The sequence below is a fragment of the Acanthochromis polyacanthus genome, chromosome 22 (assembly GCF_021347895.1).
Source record: "Acanthochromis polyacanthus isolate Apoly-LR-REF ecotype Palm Island chromosome 22, KAUST_Apoly_ChrSc, whole genome shotgun sequence".
Classification (NCBI taxonomy): domain Eukaryota; kingdom Metazoa; phylum Chordata; class Actinopteri; family Pomacentridae; genus Acanthochromis; species Acanthochromis polyacanthus.
In genome coordinates, this window is record NC_067134.1 from 10,143,814 (window position 1) to 10,165,065 (window position 21,252).

General features: G+C 37.9%; 1 protein-coding gene and 1 long non-coding RNA gene across 3 annotated transcripts in view; one reads left to right on the forward strand and one right to left on the reverse strand.

Moving 5' to 3' along the window:
- Positions 1-945: 945 nt before the first annotated feature.
- Positions 946-21,252, forward strand: part of tmem198b (transmembrane protein 198b) — a 31,536-nt gene continuing 11,229 nt past the window's right edge. The window contains exon 1 of one of the 2 annotated variants that reach the window (XM_051942175.1): positions 946-1,068. The gene's annotated coding sequence lies outside the window, so the exon portion shown is untranslated. Of the gene's footprint in view, positions 1,069-12,084; positions 12,488-21,252 lie in introns of those variants that run through there. The other variant, XM_022222013.2, reaches the window with a different exon arrangement.
- LOC127531886 (uncharacterized) lies at positions 16,498-19,757 on the reverse strand. Its single transcript, XR_007939125.1, has 3 exons — positions 19,326-19,757; positions 17,006-19,151; positions 16,498-16,947 (listed from the first exon to the last, which is right to left on the reverse strand). It is a non-coding gene; the product is annotated as an uncharacterized LOC127531886 (long non-coding RNA).

A 21,252-nucleotide genomic window follows, 5' to 3' on the forward strand; every position in this document is an offset into this window, starting at 1 on the left:
TTTTGGTAGTTTTGTGTCTCTTTTGTGTCTCATTTTGGTAGTTTCGTGTCTCATTTTGGTAGTTTTGTGTCTCTTTTGTGTCTCATTTTGGTAGTTTCGTGTCTCATTTTGGTAGTTTTGTGTCTCTTTTGTGTCTCATTTTGGTAGTTTTGTGTCTCATTTTGGTAGTTTCGTGTCTCTTTTGTCTCATTTTGGTAGTTTTGTGTCTCTTTTGTGTCTCATTTTGGTAGTTTCGTGTCTCATTTTGGTAGTTTTGTGTCTCTTTTGTGTCTCATTTTGGTAGTTTCGTGTCTCATTTTGGTAGTTTTGTGTCTCTTTTGTGTCTCATTTTGGTAGTTTTGTGTCTCATTTTGGTAGTTTCGTGTCTCTTTTGTCTCATTTTGGTAGTTTTGTGTCTCTTTCGTGTCTCATTTTGGTAGTTTTGTGTCTCTTTCGTGTCTCATTTTGGTAGTTTCGTGTCTCATTTTGGTAGTTTTGTGTCTCTTTTGTGTCTCATTTTGGTAGTTTTGTGTCTCATTTTGGTAGTTTCGTGTCTCTTTTGTCTCATTTTGGTAGTTTTGTGTCTCTTTTGTGTCTCATTTTGGTAGTTTGTGTCTCATTTGGTAGTTTCGTGTCGCTTTTGTGTCTCATTTTGGTAGTTTTGTGTCTCTTCTCTGTCATATTTCACACTTTTTCTTCCTTCTCCTCCTGATGTTCACCCTGTCGTCCTCTAGGAGTCGCTGCGGCTTTTCCAGACTCTCCTCCAGCAGGATGAAGCTCTGCGGGCCTCTCAGCTCCGGACTCGTCATTCCTCTCCGCGGCTCCTCCATCCTCCTCAGGACCGCAGCCCGCACGCCTTCACGCACCAACCGCCGCCGTCCGTCCGGCATGTAACCCGGCTCAGGACTACAACCTGGAGCCCGGTTTCTGTGGGGTCTGGACCGGAGATCCGCGGAGCTCCACGCCGCCGGAGACGCGCTCAGGTCGGGGAGGACAGCGGGGGGGAGATGGTCGCCGCTTCGGGCTCCGGAGGCTCCTCCGGCCGTCATGTGAACGAGGACGAGGCGCGTCAACCTGCCGGGGATGATGGTGAGTGTCCGTCCACGCGCACCGTGCGTCTCTTTTGTCTCCGACACCTGCTGCCGAACCGAGACCTACCGGGAGTCTGGCGGAGCCGCAGGCCGGAGCTGCAGGTAGCGGCACCGGGTCAGGGTCCGCTGGGTTCGGCCTCTGCCGGGCTCTGTGTGGTGGATGCTCCGGTTCTGGTCCGGTCGGTTCCAGGCTCGGTTGTTCTGTCGGATGGAGTTGACCTGTTAAATGTGCATCAGGAGGCTGAACACTCCCAGGGTCCGTGAACGTCTCAGAACCGGTCTGGATTTAATCTAATAATCTGTTTTATTCCAAGAGCTGCTCTTTGCTCTGAGCTCAGATCAATAATGATAATAATAATAATAACTTCATTTATTCATATGGCTTCATTTGTGGTCCTTTTATGTCTGTTTTGTGTCTAATTTTGGTTGTTTTGTGTCTCATTTTGACCTGTTTGCCTCCATTTTTATCCAGTTGTGGTCATTTTTTTGTGCTTTAATTTGACTATCTTGTGTCTCTTTTGAGTCGCATTTGAACATCTGAGACATTTTGTGTCTCATTTTGAACTCTTTCATTCCATTTTGAATTCTTCCATTCCACTGGTAGTTTTACGTCTAGTTTGTGTCTAATTTAGGCTGTTTTGTGTCTAAATTTGATGATTTTCGTCTCTTTAGCGTCACATTTGGGACATTTTGTCTCATTTTGACCTCTTTGCCTCTTATTATGGACATTTTACATCTATTTTGTGTCTGAATTTGGTTGTTTTGCATCTCTTTCGTGTCACATTTGAGACATTTTGTGTCTCATTTTGAACTCTTTCATTCCAGTTTGTCTTTTTGTGGTCGTCTTCCGTCTAGTTTGTGGCTAATTTAGGCTGTTTTGTGTCTAAATTTAGTGATTTTCATCTCCTTAGTGTCACATTTAGGGCATTTTGTCTCATTTGACCTCTTTGTCCTCCTATTGTGTTCGTTTTACATCTGTTTTGTAGCTGAATTTGGTTGTTTTGTGTCTCCTTAGTGTCATATTGGCGCACAGTGTCACAGTTTTTTGCCATTTTATCGCTTAATGGTCATTTTACATCTCAGTTGTGTCCAATTTCGTTTTTTTTGTCTCTTTAGTGTTATATTTGGGACATTTTGTGTCTCATTTTGGCCTCTTAGTCTCCATTTTTGTCCTTTTGTTGTCATTTTCCATCTATTCCATGTCTCATTTTGCTTGTTTTGTCGCATTTGAGTCACATTTGCAACATTTTGTGTCATTTTTAACATTTTTTTGGCCATTTTATGTCTTTGTGGTCATTTTACATCTTTAATTTGGATGTTTTGTGTCTCTTTTGTGTCACATTTGTGGAATTTCATGTCTCATTTTTAGCTCTTTTTGCCATTTTGTCTCTTTGTGGTCATTTTGCATCTTTTTGTTGCTTCAGTTCGGGTTTTTTGTTGGTTTTTGTCTATTTAATGTCACATTTGGGACATTTTATCTCATTTTGCCTCCATATTTGTCCTGCTGTGGTCATTTTTAAATTACTTTTGTGTCTAAATTAGACTTTTTTGCATCTATTTTGCATCTCAGTTTAGTGACTTTCTGTCTCTTTAGTGTGACATTTGGGAACTTTTGTGTTTCATTTTAATCTGTTTTTGTTATTTTGTGCCTTTGTGGTCCTTTTGCGTCTCTTTGTATCTCATTTTGGTTGCTTTGTGTCTCTTTTGAGTGACATTTGGGACAATTGTTGTCTCGTTTTTAACAGTTTTTTGTCGTTTTACACACGTGGACAAAATTGTTGGTACCCCTCAGTTAAAGAAGGAAAAACCCACAATTCTCACTGAAATCACTTGAAACTCACAAAAGTAACAATAAATAAAAATTTATTGAAAATTAAATAATCAAAATCAGCCATCACTTTTGAATTGTTGATTAACATAATTATTTAAAAAAACAAACTAATGAAATAGGGCTGGACAAAAATGATGGTACCCATAACTTAATATTTTGTTGCACAACCTTTTGAGGCAATCACTGCAATTAAACGATTTCTGTATTTGTCAATGAGCGTTCTGCAGCTGTCAACAGGTATTTTGGCCCACTCCTCATGAGCAAACAGCTCCAGTTGTCTCAGGTTTGATGGGTGTCTTCTCCAAATGGCATGTTTCAGCTCCTTCCACATATGTTCAATGGGATTCAGATCTGGGCTCATAGAAGGCCACTTTAGAATAGTCCAACGCTTTTCTCTCAGCCATTCTTGGGTGTTTTTGGCTGTGTGTTTTGGATCGTTGTCCTGTTGGAAGACCCATGACCTGCGACTGAGACCAAGCTTTCTGACACTAGGCAGCACATTTCTCTCCAGAATGCCTTGATAGTCTTCAGATTTCATCGTACCTTGCACACTTTCAAGACACCCTGTGCCAGATGCAGCAAAGCAGCCCCAAAACATTACTGAGCCTCCTCCATGTTTCACCGTAGGGACAGTGTTCTTTTCTTCGTATGCTTGGTTTTTGAGTCTATGAACATAGAGTTGATGTGCCTTACCAAAAAGCTCCAGTTTGGTCTCATCTGTCCAAAGGACATTCTCCCAGAAGCTTTGTGGCTTGTCAACATGCATTTTTGCAAATTCCAGTCTCGCTTTTTTATGAGTTTTTTTCAGCAGTGGTGTCCTCCTTGGTCGTCTCCCATGAAGTCCACTTTGGCTCAAACAACGACGAATGGTGCGATCTGACACTGATGTACCTTGGCCTTGGAGTTCACCTTTAATTTCTTTGGAGGTTGCTCTGGGCTCTTTGGATACAATTCCAACGATCCGTCTCTTCAATTTGTCATCAATTTTCCTCTTGCGGCCACGTCCAGGGAGGTTGGCTACTGTCCCGTGGGTCTTGAACTTCTGAATAATATGAGCCACTGTTGTCACAGGAACTTCAAGCTGTTTAGAGATGGTCTTATAGCCTTTACCTTTAAGATGTTTGTCTATAATTTTTTTTCGGATGTCCTGGGACAATTTTCTCCTTCGCTTTCTGTTGTCCATGTTCAGTGTGGTACACACCTTTTCACCAAACAGCAGGGTGACTACTTGTCTCCCTTTAAATAGGCAGACTGACTGATTATGAGTTTGGAAACACCTGTGATGTCAATTAAATGACACACCTGAGTTAATCATGTCACTCTGGTCAAATAGTTTTCAATCTTTTATAGAGGTACCATCATTTTTGTCCAGGCCTGTTTCATTAGTTTGTTTTTTTCAATAATTATGTTAATCAACAATTCAAAAGTAATGGCTGTTTTTGATTATTTAATTTTCAATAAATTTTTATTTATTGTTACTTTTGTGAGTTTCAAGTGATTTCAGTGAGAATTGTGGGTTTTTCCTTCTTTAACTGAGGGGTACCAACAATTTTGTCCACGTGTGTATCTCTTTGTAGTAATTTTCCACCTTTTTGGTGCTTCATATTGGTTGTTTTTGCCTACTTAGTGTCATATTTCAGACATTTTGTGTGTAATTTTTTAACATTTTTTGGCCATTTTATGTGCTTGTGGTCATTTTACATCTTTAATTTGGATGTTTCGTGTCTCTTTTGTGTCACATTTGAGGCATTTAATGTCTCATTTTTAGCTCTTTTTTCCATTTTGTCCCTTAATGGTAATTTTACATCTGATTTGTATCTAATTTTTTCGTCTCTTTGGTGACATATTTGGGACATTTTGTCTAATTTTGACCTCTTTGTGCCCATTTTTATTCTATTATGTACATTTTACATCTATTTTGTGTCTCATTTTGGTGTTCTGCATCTCTTTTGAGTCACATTTACCATTTTGTCTCTTTGTGATCATTTTCCATCTAGTTTGTGCTTTAATTTGATAGTTTTGTGTTACATTTTAAACATTTCTTTGGCCTTTCATCTGTTTATGGTCATTTTACTTCTATTGTGTCTCTCATTTTTAACTCTGTCATTCCATTTTGTCTCTTTCTGGTTGTTTCATATCAATTTTCTGTCTCATTTTGGTTGTTTTGTGTTTCTTTTTAGTCACATTTGCAACATTTAGATTTTTTTCTTTTGTAATTGTATCTCTTTGTGGTCAGTTTTGATCTTTTTTGTGCTTCAATTTGGTGGTTTTTGTCTATTTAGTGTTGCATTTTGGACATTTTGTGTCTCGTTTTGACCTCTTGGTTTTCATTTTTGGCCTATTGTGGTCATTTTGCAACTTTTTTGTGTTTCATTTTGGTTGTTTTGCATATTTTTGTGTCTCATTTTGAATTCTTTATTCCATTTTTCCTCTTTTTGGTCATTTTACATCTATTTTCTGTCTCATTTTGGTTGTTTTGTGTCTCTTTTGAGTCTCATTTTGGTTGTTTTGTGTTTATTTTTCATCACATTTGCAACATTTAGATTTTTTTCTTTTGTAATTGTATCTCTTTGTGGTCAGTTTTGATCTTTTTTGTGCTTCAGTTTGGTGGTTTTTGCCTATTTAGTTTTGCATTTTTGACATTTTTTTGTCTCATCTTGACCTTTTGGTTTCCATTTTTGGCCTATTGTGGTCATTTTACAACTTTTTTGTGTTTCATTTTGGTTGTATTGCTTCTCTTTTGTGTTTCATTTTGTACTCTTTTATTCCATTTTTGGCCTATTGCGGTCATTTTGCAACTTTTTTGTGTCTCATTTTGACCTCTTGGTTTCCATTTTTGGCCTATTGTGGTCATTTTGCAACTTTTTTGTGGTTCATTTTGGTTGTTTTGCGTATTTTTGTGTCTCATTTTGAATTCTTTATTCCATTTTTCCTCTTTTTGGTCATTTTACATCTACTTTCTGTCTCATTTTGGTTGTTTTGTGTCTCTTTTGAGTCTCATTTTGGTTGTTGTGCATATTTTTTTGTGTCTGATTTTTAATTCTTTTATTCCATTTTGCCTCTTTCTGGCCATTTTACATCTATTTTCTGTCTCATTTTGGTTGTTTTGTGTCTCTTTTTCAGAGTTGTTTTGCGTCTCTTGACCATTTTTTTTTTGTGCCATTTTATCTCTTTGTGGTCATTTGAAATCTCTTTATGAGCAGCAGCTTATTTACGGCAGGAAAGCCTCCCAGAATGCATTGCGGCTGCGGGCCGGGTTGCGTTTTGATTGGAGCAGCTTGATAACGTCGCTGTGTCCGTCTCCGTTCTGTGGGTTCTGAAGCTGAAGCTTCTCTGTGGACTCGCTGCCGTCTGATCGGTGCAGTCAGGCGTCTCGGCTCGAGCTCCGCCGGGGGAACGAAAATGCCACAACACGTCACTTCAGATCCTCCTCACCCTCGTCCTCACCCCTCGTCCTCGCCCGTCTTCCGTCTGCCTCCTGTTTGTTCGGCCACCAGCTGCTCTCCACCAACACGAGCCGACTGAATCACAGCAAATATCTGCGACACAAAGTCACGTTTAGACTCATTTTACAGCAAATGATTCACGACAGCAACAAGCAGCAGCAGCGTTTAGACATTTAGCTGTAGTTTCTCACTTTATATTTCGCTTAAATAACTCTTTGCAGCTTTATTTTGTTTGTCAGTGACAGAAAAGTAGCTGGAAACCTTTTCAAATTAGACTTTTATTAGATTTAAACATGGTAAAAGCATGATTTTATGGTCACACACTTTAAAAATACAAGAAATTTAAATACTACTTGTGAAATAAAGACGTTTGATAAAAAAATTTAAGTGTAGCAGCAAAGAGTGATGGAAAAAATATCTAAAATAATAGTGGAATTCTGAAATAAACAAAAAAACTATATAATGTCTAACATAATACATTGATGTATAATATTTACATATTTTTATTGGATTTAAATACAGTAAAACATCATTTTATAGTGAAAATATCTGCAAATATTGATAAAATTATGAGATTTTTATTCGTTTTTAATACAGTAAAATCAGAATTTTATGGTCACACTGTAAAAAATGTAAAAAAACATTTATATTATTGGTGAAATTGCAGAAAAAAGAACATTTCTATTAAAAGCAACAAAAGTGTGGCAGCAAGAATGATGGAAAAATATGTAAAATAAAGGCAGAATGCTGTAATAAATTAAAAACTGTATAATGTGTAAATTAACATATTAATATATAATATTTGCATCTTTTTATTGGATGTAAGTGCAGTAAAACTGTAATTCTATGGTCCATATTGTAAAATGCTAATTTTAATAACAATATTTACAGTTTTAGCCATTTTCTTAGTTTTTCTTTTTAGGCATTATTATTAAAAAAAAAGTGGAAAATAGCAGCAAATATCTGTAAAACATTGTTTTTTTTGGGTTATTATTTTTTAAGGTAAATTCATATTTTTTTCTGTGATTTTACTGGTAAATATCTGTAATTTAATAAAAACCAAATTTTTCAAATAACAACTTATAAAAGGATTTACCATTTTTAAAAATCCTAATACATATTTTTTTTCTGTCAAATAACAGCAAGTATCTGTAAAATAATGATATTTTTCTCTCATTTAAATTTTTAAAAAAAATAAAAAGTGTAATTTTATGGTCACAGATTATTGATGTGGACATGATTATTTAGTTATTGTCCTGTTTTTTTCTGCAGTCGACGTGTTAGCATAATTTTTCTGTTAAATTACTGGATATTATCTGTAATTTATCAAAACATAACTTGTAAAATAACAGTTTAGAAAATTATTTACCTTTTTGAATCCTTATTGCATATTTTTTCTGTCCAATAACAGCAGATATCTGTGAAATAATGATATAGCTGCTGATTTGAATACAGTAAAAATAGTAGACATTTAAACGTTTAAAAACATTTTCATTTTTAATCCCTTTTTTAGGGTGTAGATGGAAACTTTTTCTCTGATCACAACATAATAAATCTGTGAAACAACAGTCATTTTTCTGCTCAAAATGTGATTAAAATCCTGGTTTTCTCTTTTTTTTCGTGGATCTGCTGCTTTTTCACAGCACAGTTCATATTTGAGGACTTTTAAATGGTTGAAATTTCAGATTTTTGGTGTAAAACTCGACAGATTTTCTCCCATCACACCTAGAAAATAAACACTGAGCTGTTTTTATTTACCAGCAGCTGTCTTGTTGGTCTGCTAGATCTCCAGAGTTTAGTTTCTCCTCCTTGGGAACGCAGATCGCTGATAGTCTGGAGGTTACGTAAGGCAGAAAGCTGAAGGTATTCAGGGTTTGAAGCCTCCAGACAAGCTGCTGCAGGTCTGATGGTGCCGCTGGTTTCCTCCTCAAGATGTCCAACAACATGAAGGTTTACTGACAGGAAGTGTCGGTTTTACCTCCAAGCTCGTCGTCTGAGCAAACCTGAAATCAGTTTTTAGCTAAAATTCCAACATTTTCCTCATTTTCTACTCAATAGAAATCCTCAGTAAAGCTCTTGAACCAGACGCCACTTTCAGATGTCCACGTCTCTTGAAGTTTATGTCCGTCGAAAGTCTTCAGGAGCTTCTGGTGAACAGAGAGAACAGAGCAATTCTTTTCTTATGCTAAGCTAACTAGCTGCCGGCCCACAATAAATGTTGGGAAACGGGTTGTAAATCGTTGTTTTTGTGCATTTTGGAACATTTCTGTCCATATTAAGGTGCACAAAAAAGCTACAATACTAAACTTGGCCCACATAAACCCTGTAGCATGGATTTGTATTATTAAAAATCCAGTTTGTGCTTCTTTTTCCTGCATTTTTAACAATGAAACTGAATCCTGGCTTTGGTCCCGTCCTGTCGTATTGCAGCTCTTTATGTTAAGCTAAGCTAACTAGCTGCTGTCCCATGATAAATGTTGGGAAACAGGTTGTTTTTGTGCTGTGTGGGACGTTTTTGTTCGTGTTCAAGTGCAACCATGAAACTGAGTCTTGACCTTAATCCTGCCATGTTGTATCTCCAGTCTTTGTGCTAAGCTAAGCCACCTAGCTGCTGCTTCATGATAGATGTTGGGAAACGGGTTGTAAGCTGTTGTTTTTGTGCATTTTGGAATGTTTGTGTCCATTTGAAGGTGCCGCTTAGCCTGCATGAACCCTGTACCATGGATTTCCATTGGTAAAAATCCATTTTTTGCTTCATTTTGCTGCATTTTAACGATGAAACCTAATCCTGGCTTTAGTCCCGTCCTGTCGTATTTCTGGTCTTTATGCTAAGCTAAGCTAACTAGCTGCCAGCCCAGGATAAATGTTGGGAAACGGGATGCTTTTGTGCGTTTTGGAACATTTGCCTTCATATTTAGGTGCAACTTAGCCCACATGAACCCTGTTGCATGGATTACTATCATTAAAAATCCAGTTTTTCCTTCATTTTCCTGCATTTATAACAATGCAAACAAATTCCGACCTCAATCCCGTCGTCATAAATGCCCCGAAACAGGTAGTTTTTAAGCATTTTGGAACGTTTGTGTCCATATTTAGGTGCACAAAAAAGCTACGTTACTAAATTTAGCCCACATAAACCCTGTAGCATGAATTTGTATCATGAAAAAATGCTGTTTGTGATGAATTTTCCTGCATTTAAAACCATTAAACTGAATCCTGGCCTTATTCCTGTCCTATCATATTTCAGGTCTTTATGCTAAGCTAAGCTAACTAGCTGCTGGCCCATGATAAATGTTGGGAAATGGGTCATAAATCATTGTTTTTGTGCATTTTAAAACCTTTGTGTCCACATAAACCCTGTAGTGTACTATAATTTTACTATTAAAAGTCCAATTTGTGCTTTAATTCCTGCATTTATGACGATAAAAACTAATCCTAGCCTTAATCCTGTGCTGTTTTATTCCGGTCTTTATGCTAAGCTAAGCTAACTAGCTGCCAGCAAATGATAAATGTTGGGAAACGAGTTGTAAATTGTTGTTTTTGTGAATTTTGGAACATTTTTGTTCATATAAAGGAGCGCCTTCGTCCATATGGATGCTACAGTGTGATATGTTTGGATTTCTATCATTAAAAATCCGTTTTTTGCTTAATTTTACCTGCTTTAATAACCATGAATCAGCATCCTGACCTTCCATTCAGGGACATCCAGCATGCTTAGTTAGTCTTTGTCCTCCGGCCTGCCTCCTGTCAGTGTTTCTGCCTGAGTAGAATCAGTAAACGTTGAAGAATTTGCGTCTTTTACACGTTTTGGGCTAAATCCATCCATCAGACAAAGAGCTCGGTGTCGTCGTCCTCCCGTCTCCCCATCAGCAGATTCCCCACATTTCTCCCAATCAGAGGAAACGGCAGCTTCCACACACGGTTTTATAAGCCGGTAGAGTCTCAGCGTTGCGTAACCCGCTGCCGTCTGAGGAGGTGTGAGGACGCCTCGGCCTCGTGGCGCCGCCGGTCGTCGTGCCTGATCCTCAGAGTCGTGCTGGTGTTTGTGGGTGACGGACTGAAATAGTCTCAGCGAGTCACGTAACGCCAAAAAACAAAAACAGAAAACTCATGTCAGTTTCAGTCCCCCACATGGAATAAATCACTTTTAAAGCAGCATTTTTAAAGATTTGACCGAAAATGTAAAATATCTGCTTTTAAAATTGAAGAAAAAACACAACTATGCACTCATATCCATCATAAAAACTGATGTAAAGAGGAAAAAAGTCTGATATCAGAGCTGATAATTAGCAGCATTATTTGTTTTTTATTTCTGGTGTTTTAAGTCAGTATTCTAATAGTTTATGGTGCTTAATTTTCACATTTTGGAGCGTGTTGAAGTAATAATGTGAAATAACAGCACAACTGCAAAATCCAGCTTCAGTTCAGCTTTTGGAGCAACAAGGGTTGTGTTGGTTAGCTTAGCATTATTAGCCGTTCAAACAGAAGATATTAAATTCCAGTTTCTGTTTTTATTTTATATTACTAATTCACAGTATAATATGTAGGAAGTTCTGATTGGTAGATTTTATCCATTTCCGGTCTTCATGCTAAGCTAACTAGCGGCCGGCTCCAGCTAACTGTTCAGACCTGAGAGAGAAGCTATTTAGTGTTTTTCAAAAAAAAAAAAAAGGCAAATTATTCCCATCATGAAATTCTCTTGTCTCTGCTCGGTGTGAACGAGATGCATGTGGGAAAACAGGCTGTTTTTTTGTATTTTAGAGTGTTTTGTTGTTGATATTTAGGTCCACGAAAAAGCTACATTACTAAACTTAGGCCACATAAACCCTGTATGGTACTATATATAGATTTTTGTTAAGAATCTAATTTTTGATTCATTTTCCTGCATTTATAAAAATGAAAGTGAATCCTAGGCTTACTTCTGTCCTGTCGGATTGCACATCTTTATGCTAAGCTAAGCTAACTAGCTGCTGGCTCATAAGTGTTGGAAAGCAGGTTGTACATTATTGTTTTTGTGCATTTTCCAACATTTATGTCCATGCAACTTAGCTCACATAAACCTGTAGTGTCCTATAATTTGGATTTCTGTAATTGAAAAATCCAGTTTTCTGCATTTCTGACCATGAAATCGAATTTCAACCTGAATCCCATCCGGTCCCATTTCCAGTCTTTATGCTAAGCTAATCAAACTATCTGTTGGAAACCAGGTTGTTTTGTACATTTTAGAACATTTATAGGTGCACAAAAAAGCTATGTAACTAAACTTAGCCCCCATAAACCCTGTAATGTGGATTTCTGTTGTTAAAAACAGTTTGTGCTTCATTTTCCTGTGTTCATAACGATGAAACTGAATCCTAGCCTTAATCCTGTTCTGTCATATTGCTGGTCTTTATGCTAAGCTAAGCTAACTAGCTCCTGGCTCTTGACAAATGTTGAGAAACGGGTTATATATCCTTGTTTTTGTACATTTTAGAGTGTTTTGTTGTCCATATTTAGGTGCACAAAAACATACTTTACTAGACTTAGCCCACATAAATCCTGTATCATGGATTGCTGCTACTGAAAATCCAGTTTATGCTTCATTTTCCTGCATTTATAACCATCAAACTGAATCCTGGCCTTAATTCCGTCCTATCATATTGCTGGTCTTTATGCTAAGCTAAGCTAACTAGCTGCTAGTTCACGATAAATGTTGGGCAACAGATTATTTTTGTGCATTTTGGAACATTTGTGTCCATATTTAGGCGACACTTAGACCACATGAACCCTGTTTGGTCCCATACTTGTATTTCTGTTTTTAAAAATCCAGTTTATGCTTCATTTCCCTCCGTTTAAAACCTGTAATTGAACGCCGGCCTTCGGTTTGTTAGCGTCCCACGTTCCCAGTTTGTCCTCCTGCCTGACTCACACGTGTGAAACCATGAAGCGTCACGTTTCCGCAGCAGCTCCAGCTGGTATTGATCAGCTGGCAGGTTATCGGCAGACCGATCGGCAGCAACAACCTCCAGCCGGACGCTGACATGTAAACTGGTGACAGGATCTCTGTTCACTGAGAGGGAATCTGTCGGCTTCAGTTTGTGTGAAACCTTCAGACACGAAGAGACTCTGGACGATGTTGAAACCTCGGTGAGATTCCTCAGGTCAGTGACGTTCACTTTGCCCGCGATACTTTAGGCCTGAGCAATAATCCACCCGCTTTTAATGGAATTTTACTGTTTTTATCATTTTATATCGTTTAGATTAATTTATTTCAGGTTTTAATGTTAATTTTGGCTTTTTTTGCATGATGAAAACCAAAAAACATCATTGTAACATCATGTACGCTCATAAAAAGTGCTTTATTTTGACAGATTTACTAAATATTCAAACTTTCACGCTCATACTGTGAACATTAATAATAAATCTAATTTTATGTATCTATTTTTTTTACATTTTGTGTGATGAAAACCAAGCTTTGTTTTAAATTAAAATTTCAAAAATATCATAATGAAAAGTTGACAGGACACAGATGATAATGTTATTTAATTACTGATTAATTTGCTAAAAAAATGTTTTTCCAACAAAATCATTTCAGTTTTCTTGTCGCTAATTTAACCAACATTTGTTTTTATTTTTGTCAAATTTACGAAGTACTAAAATATTCAACTTTTATAAATATAAATTTTAATAATATTTTTTTCCTTTTATTTCTTTTTTTCTCTTTTTTTCTTTTTTTCTTTTTTATTTAATAATAATTATAATTTTATGTGTAATTTTTTTGCATTACAAATGCCTAACTATATTTTAAATTAATTGTAGTAATTAGCAATAATAATAATAATTATTATTATAATGATAATCGTAGAGCTTATTTGCCTTCATTCATTCATAAAGAAGCTTGGTCATGTTTGTGTTTTGTTCTGTTTCCATGAATGTGAGCAGCTCCAGGTGTGTGTTTTTTCCCATGATGCACCTGTTCAGAGCCTCTTCTTCCTGTTCTGACTCATTTAAAGTGACTCATGCTTTGTGTTGCGTAACGTTTCAGCAGGACGCAGGCTGCTGCTGCTTTTTATCTGCTTTTGTTTCTGTTCTAACAGCTAAACTAAACATTTATGTTCAATAATTTGACTCCTGGTGTTGATTAACGACATCATTAGTTGTTTTAATTGTTCTTCAGCTGCTCACTGGGAGCTAAAATACAAACAAAATATGAATTCTGCCACATTAATGCATGAAAAACAGTCATTTATTCTGCATTATTGTGTATTTAGTGCTGTAAAAATCACATTCCATCAGCTTTAGGGACGTCTGTGTGTTTATTTTCAACATTATTGCTGAGTTTCTAGGTATTTTCTACATATTTGAAGTGTTTTCTTGTAGTTTTAGAGCGCGATAGGAGATTAGAAAGCGGCCTCAAAAGGTCAGATAATTAGTTAAATGTTGAAAACTGATAGAATTTGAAGTGAATTTTCTCAAATAATGTGAAGTTTTTATCCTAAATTCCTCTCTGAGGTCGCTTTTACTTTGATTTTTCAGTTTTCTACGTTAAGTCTTTTTGAGTCCTGAGTTGTTGTTTTTTTTTTTAAGAAAGCGACCTCGCAAGACCAGATAATTAGTTAAAAGTCGTTGTGAATTTGCTCGAATAACATTTAGTTTTTACACTAATTATTTTCTCAGGTCATTTTTTCTCAGATTTTTCAGTTTTCTACCTTAAACAAGTCTTTTGTTTTAGTTCATAGATTGTTTTTATTGAGGAAAATGACCTCACAAGACCAGAAAATTAGTGAAATGTTGTCATAAATGTGCTCAAATAACATTTATTTCTTACTATTTCCTTTCTGATTTATTTTTCTTTTGATTTTTCAGTTTTCTCCATTAATTCCTCTCTTTTCTTTCATGTTTGTCTTGATTCTGTCGTTTTCGAGTCGCTTTGACGTCTGTATTTTCTGTCCTCCTTGTTTTATTTTTAGTTTCATGCGTCCGTCCTCATATTAAATTAGACTCTGATGTTTTCTGTGTTTTTGTCAGCAGCAGCAGATCGTCTGGTTTCTCACCGAGGCTTCAGTCACGACTGGAGCTCACATGTTGTTGTTGTTGTTGTTGTTGTTGTCGTCGTCGTCGTGTCGGTGGAATCTGCTTCCGTGACGCATCGAGACGCTTTTCTTCTTGCATCTGTTCAAGTCTTTCGAGTCTGTTTAAATAATAAGAAGAATAAAAATCTGCAAAATGTTTGAGAAAAATCTAAGCTTAAGTCAAAATAAACACGCTGCACTCGACTCGTTTAAGAGTTTAAATTCTGAGAATTAAATCAAATCGATCTGGTGAAAGACAGTTCAGCAGCTCTATGGATGAGCAGCATGAAATAGAACCAAGAGCACAGAGTCGGTACAAAACGTTAGAAAAATGCAATTAAAATGATTTAGTTTATAAATTTAGTTAAGTAAAAAAAAAAAGTAAAATAGTCATGACAAGAAATTAAATGAAATTAATTATTAAATAACAAATAAAAATATAGTAATTACAAAAATGAGACAAAATTTTAAAAATTAATTTAAAAATAAAATAATTGCAAAAATTAAATTTAAAATTAAATTTCAAAAGAAGAAATTAAGTCAAAAAGTCAAGTAAAATTATTTAATATTAAATAAAAAATTAAAAAGTAATTAAAAATAGTCATTACAAAAAATCAATAAAAAGTTAAATTAAAAATTTTCAAAGTAATTACACAAAAAAGTAAAATTAAAACAAATAGTACAAAAATTACAAAAATTTTATAAAACAAAATAATTAAATACAAATTAAAAACAATCATTATGTAATAATAAAATAATATTTTAAAAAATCATTGCAAAAAATTCTTGTGAAGTAATTAAATGAAATAGAAAAATGTTTAAAATAAAAATAAAGCCATTAAATAATAATGATAATAATGATAAAATTTGCAAAGTAAAGTCATTACAAAAAAATCAACAAAATAAAAAGATAAATTAAATTTTAAAAAATTGATTAAAAAAACTAAAAATGAAAAAATAATGAAATCATAGCAAAAAAAAAATCAAGTTTAAATACAAATAAAAAGTAAGAATGTATGCATTATGTTGTGCATTTTAAACTCAACAAATATTCTGTCTTTGGAGGCAGAAAGTTTATTTAAAATGAAGCAGAAGAAATATACTATTGTGCTGCTAACGTGCTAATATTAGCATTAAACATCTGAACCGAACGTCCTCATGATCAGTTTTTCCTGTTGATCGTCTTTATGAGCGGCTGGTCGTGTTTCCAGCTCCTCCTTTCTATGAAGTTGAGTTTTTTTCGGAGCACAAACAGTTCCAGAAAACTTACAATAAAACAGAATCAGCTCTGATTTCTGGCCTCACACGGTTTCAGAAGCACTTTTTAATGAACTGTTTTCAGAATAAAAGCATCTAAAATCAACCGCCATGTTGGTTCAATCAACTCTAGTTTGTATTCCAACGACTGAGGCTGATTCTTACTCTTATTTTGACAACATATCATTTAATTTTATGCATTTCAGTTCCAAATGTTGGTTTTTCTTTGGTGTCGGCCTGGAAAACATCTAGTTAACCGAGTTCCTTGCCTTAGTGTGTTCAAGAGAAGCACGCTGTTCGTTTATATTTGGCTTTAAAGTCAGAATTTAAGACAAGATAAGAGAAGAGAAGCCTTGAGTTTGCCGAGTTCCAGCAGCAGAGACATGACAAACATTCAGGAAATGTCAGAAATGTTTGGTGTAAAAATGTCCAACATGAAGCAGGAGAGATGTGAAAAGCAGCCGTCTCTACATTCTGCAGCCGTATTTCTGGGATTTGATGCTTTTTTTTCTACCGTATTAAATGTTTGTTTTTTAAAGTTTAAAGGTGGAAACTTGAGTTAAAGTCAGTTTAAATGCTTTTGATACTCTCTGATTGAACTTCCTGCAGATTTTCTCCACATGTTGCTCTGAAAATGACAGAAATCTGTGGTTTAAACGCTGAAAAGCAGCGGTGAAGTCCTGTTTTGCTGCAGAGAGACGCAGCTGAAGAGCCAGAAGTCTGAGCTGCGTATTAATAGAGTGGCTTTTCTTTATTCATGACGACGCTTCGTTTCCAGACTCGGTGTCTGGAGCAGCGTGAACCCAGTAAACTTCCTGCTTATTTGTTTATTTACTCTCTCTTTTTGTCATATTGGTCAAGAAATGTGAGAAAATTTGGATTTTAGAGACAAAAATTCTGCATTTTAATCTGTAAAATTTCTGATTTAATTAGTTTTTGCTGCTTTCAAAGTTAAGATTTCTGCTTCTCCAGTCTTTTAATTTGGTAAATTGAGCCCTGGGTTTGTTTCCTGGTGATTAAAAAGCAAATTATAAGACATCAGACTGGAAATGTCATGAAGATTATTGTCTTTATTCTTTAATTCTGAAGGTGTGACAGGAATTACACTGTGCTTCTGTTACTTTTAGATGTGTGGACAGCAGATTTTCACCTCAGCTGCAGGTTTTTTCTGTTTATTCAGCGTGAAATTCATCCTCACCGTAAACCTGTGAGGTCGTGGGTTTTGCCCTTAAACCTGTGAGGTCGTGGGTTTTGTCCTTAAACCTGTGAGGTCGTGGATTTTGTCCTTAAACCTGTGAGGTCGTGGGTTTTGTCCTTAAACCTGTGAGATCGTGGATTTTGTCCTTAAACTTGTGAGGTCGTGGGTTTTGTCCTTAAACCTGTGAAGTCGTGGGTTTTGCCCTTAAATCTGTGAGGTCGTGGGTTTTGTCCTTAAACCTGTGAGGTCGTGGGTTTTGCCCTTAAATCTGTGAGGTCGTGGGTTTTGTCCTTAAACTCGTGAAGTCGTGGGTTTTGCCCTTAAATCTGTGAGGTCGTGGGTTTTGCCCTTAAATCTGTGAGGTCGTGGGTTTTGCCCTTAAATCTGTGAGGTCGTGGGTTTTGTCCTTAAACTCGTGAAGTCGTGGGTTTTGCCCTTAAATCTGTGAGGTCGTGGGTTTTGCCCTTAAATCTGTGAGGTCGTGGGTTTTGCCCTTAAACCTGTGAGGTCGTGGGTTTTGTCCTTAAACCCGTGAGGTCGTGGGTTTTGTCCTTAAACCCGTGAGGTCGTGGGTTTTGTCCTTAAACCTGTGAGGTCGTGGGTTTTGCCCTTAAACCTGTGAGGTCGTGGGTTTTGCCCTTAAATCTGTGAACTCGTGGGTTTTGCCCTTAAATCTGTGAACTCGTGGGTTTTGCCCTTAAATCTGTGAACTCGTGGGTTTTGTCCTTAAACCTGTGAGGTCGTGGGTTTTGTCCTTAAACCTGTGAGGTCGTGGGTTTTGCCCTTAAATCTGTGAGGTCGTGGGTTTTGCCCTTAAACCCGTGAGGTCGTGGATTTTGCCCTTAAACCCATGAGGTCGTGGGTTTTGTCCTTAAATCTGTGAACTCGTGGGTTTTGTCCTTAAACCTGTGAGGTCGTGGGTTTTGTCCTTAAACCTGTGAGGTCGTGGGTTTTGCCCTTAAACCCGTGAGGTCGTGGGTTTTCCCCTTAAACCCGTGAGGTCGTGGGTTTTGCCCTTAAACCCGTGAGGTCGTGGGTTTTGCCCTTAAACCCGTGAGGTCGTGGGTTTTGCCCTTAAACCCGTGAGGTCGTGGGTTTTGCCCTTAAATCTGTGAGGTCGTGGGTTTTGCCCTTAAACCCGTGAGGTCGTGGGTTTTGCCCTTAAACCCGTGAGGTCGTGGGTTTTGCCCTTAAACCCGTGAGGTCGTGGGTTTTGCCCTTAAACCCGTGAGGTCGTGGGTTTTGCCCTTAAACCCGTGAGGTCGTGGGTTTTGCCCTTAAACCCGTGAGGTCGTGGGTTTTGCCCTTAAACCCGTGAGGTCGTGGGTTTTGCCCTTAAACCCGTGAGGTCGTGGGTTTTGCCCTTAAACCCGTGAGGTCGTGGGTTTTGCCCTTAAACCCGTGAGGTCGTGGGTTTTGCCCTTAAACCCGTGAGGTCGTGGGTTTTGTCCTTAAACCCGTGAGGTCGTGGGTTTTGTCCTTAAACCCGTGAAGTCGTGGGTTTTGTCCTTAAATCTGTGAGGTCGTGGGTTTTGTCCTTAAACCCGTGAGGTCGTGGGTTTTGCCCTTAAACCCGTGAGGTCGTGGGTTTTGCCCTTAAACCCGTGAGGTCGTGGGTTTTGCCCTTAAACCCGTGAGGTCGTGGGTTTTGCCCTTAAACCCGTGAGGTCGTGGGTTTTGCCCTTAAACCCGTGAGGTCGTGGGTTTTGCCCTTAAACCCGTGAGGTCGTGGGTTTTGCCCTTAAACCCGTGAGGTCGTGGGTTTTGCCCTTAAACCCGTGAGGTCGTGGGTTTTGCCCTTAAACCCGTGAGGTCGTGGGTTTTGCCCTTAAACCCGTGAGGTCGTGGGTTTTGCCCTTAAACCCGTGAGGTCGTGGGTTTTGTCCTTAAACCCGTGAAGTCGTGGGTTTTGCCCTTAAACCCGTGAGGTCGTGGGTTTTGCCCTTAAACCCGTGAGGTCGTGGGTTTTGTCCTTAAACCTGTGAGGTCGTGGGTTTTGTCCTTAAATCTGTGAGGTCGTGGGTTTTGTCCTTAAACCTGTGAGGTCGTGGGTTTTGTCCTTAAACCTGTGAAGTCGTGGGTTTTGTCCTTAAATCTGTGAGGTCGTGGGTTTTGTCCTTAAACCTGTGAAGTCGTGGGTTTTGTCCTTAAATCTGTGAGGTCGTGGGTTTTGTCCTTAAACCTGTGAGGTCGTGGGTTTTGTCCTTAAACCTGTGAGGTCGTGGGTTTTGTCCTTAAACCTGTGAAGTCGTGGGTTTTGTCCTTAAATCTGTGAGGTCGTGGGTTTTGTCCTTAAACCTGTGAAGTCGTGGGTTTTGTCCTTAAACCTGTGAAGTCGTGGGTTTTGTCCTTAAATCTGTGAGGTCGTGGGTTTTGTCCTTAAACCCGTGAGGTCGTGGGTTTTGTCCTTAAACCCGTGAGGTCGTGGGTTTTGTCCTTAAACCTGTGAAGTCGTGGGTTTTGCCCTTAAACCTGTGAAGTCGTGGGTTTTGTCCTTAAATCTGTGAGGTCGTGGGTTTTGTCCTTAAACCTGTGAGGTCGTGGGTTTTGTCCTTAAACCCGTGAGGTCGTGGGTTTTGTCCTTAAACCTGTGAAGTCGTGGGTTTTGCCCTTAAACCCGTGAGGTCGTGGGTTTTGTCCTTAAACCCGTGAGGTCGTGGGTTTTGTCCTTAAACCTGTGAAGTCGTGGGTTTTGTCCTTAAATCTGTGAGGTCGTGGGTTTTGTCCTTAAACCTGTGAGGTCGTGGGTTTTGTCCTTAAACCTGTGAAGTCGTGGGTTTTGTCCTTAAATCTGTGAGGTCGTGGGTTTTGTCCTTAAACCTGTGAAGTCGTGGGTTTTGTCCTTAAATCTGTGAGGTCGTGGGTTTTGTCCTTAAACCTGTGAGGTCGTGGGTTTTGTCCTTAAACCCGTGAGGTTGTGGGTTTTGTCCTTAAACCTGTGAAGTCGTGGGTTTTGCCCTTAAACCTGTGAGGTCGTGGGTTTTGTCCTCAGACTGAAGCGATCAAACAGACTTCTGTCCTCATAGAGGAGCATCACCGGGACGGAGCTCCTGATTGGCTCCCGCTCTGTTGCTATGGCGCTCTAAGCCGCTCCTCCATTGGTCGGGCTTCGGACCGGGATCGACCTGCCGGCTGTCTGTCAGCATCCCTCCATCGCCACGGCAACAGACAGGAAGCAGGACGGGAGGAGGAGGAAGAACGGAGCCGTTGTTGTTGATTCCTGCAGAAGAAGAAAGTCGTCTGTGGTTCATTTGCTCCTGGTGTTTGTTTTTATTCCAGAGGATGATCCGTCTGCAGACTGTGCTTTTCTTTTCTTTATTTTCGTCATCTGCAGCACAAAATGGCTTAAAGCGTCGCCACGGCAACCCTGAGGGTCAGCTGGTCTGGACCTGCTAATCCCTGCAGCTGGACATGATTATTAATACGACATGTTGGGATGGAAAACGGGGATAAACACGCTTTGATTTATCCGTCTTTGTCTCAAACACACAGTCACATGTTGAGTTTGTTCATTTATCAGAAACATCCCTGAATATTTCTGCTGGAGTAAAACGTCAGCCCAGGGAGTTTTACTCTCTGTGTTGACACTGACTGGACTCTGGTTCAGATTTTAATTGGTGTCGGGTCAATTCTGGCTGTGTCCGTCCAGCTGCTTTTTTTTTTTTTTGAACCGTCTTCCCTGCAGGAAAGTGAGAAACTCGACAAGTTCATGTTCTTCTGCTGTGTCTATGGAGGTGAAAACAGCAGGAATTTAATACACTGGTCTGAAAGTGTGATTTTTCAAAAATGTTGCAAATGTGTCAGTAAAACATAGAAAAGGTTACAACAACCTGTAAAATATCACAAAAACATCAAAAATGTCAAAAAAGTCAATTTTTTTAAAAATGTCACAAAAACAACTAAATGTCTCATGAATATAAAATTCTAAAATGTTACAAAAAATCAAAAATGTCACAAAAATATAAAAATAATTCATCAAAACATCAAAAAGTCTAATTTTTATAAATGTTGCAAAAGCATAAAAAAGTAAAAAAAAAAAAAACATAAAAAATTCACAGAAACATCAGAAAATGTCTCAAATATTTTAAAATGCTGCAAAAATTTCATGTCAGTTTTTAAATGTTACAGAAATGTCAGTGTTTTAAAAATGTCACAAAAATGTAAAAAATTCACAAAAGCATCAACAATGTCCCAATTTTTTTTTTTACAAGTGTCACAAAAACCTTTAAAATGTTACAAAACCGTCATAAATGTCACAAAAAAATGTAAACATAAAAAATGTCACAAGAAATGTAAAAAAGGCACAAAAACATCAAAAATGTCAGAAAACGTCAAACATGTCACAAAATATCACATTTGTCACACATACATGAAAAATGTCTGAATGTTTTTAAATGTC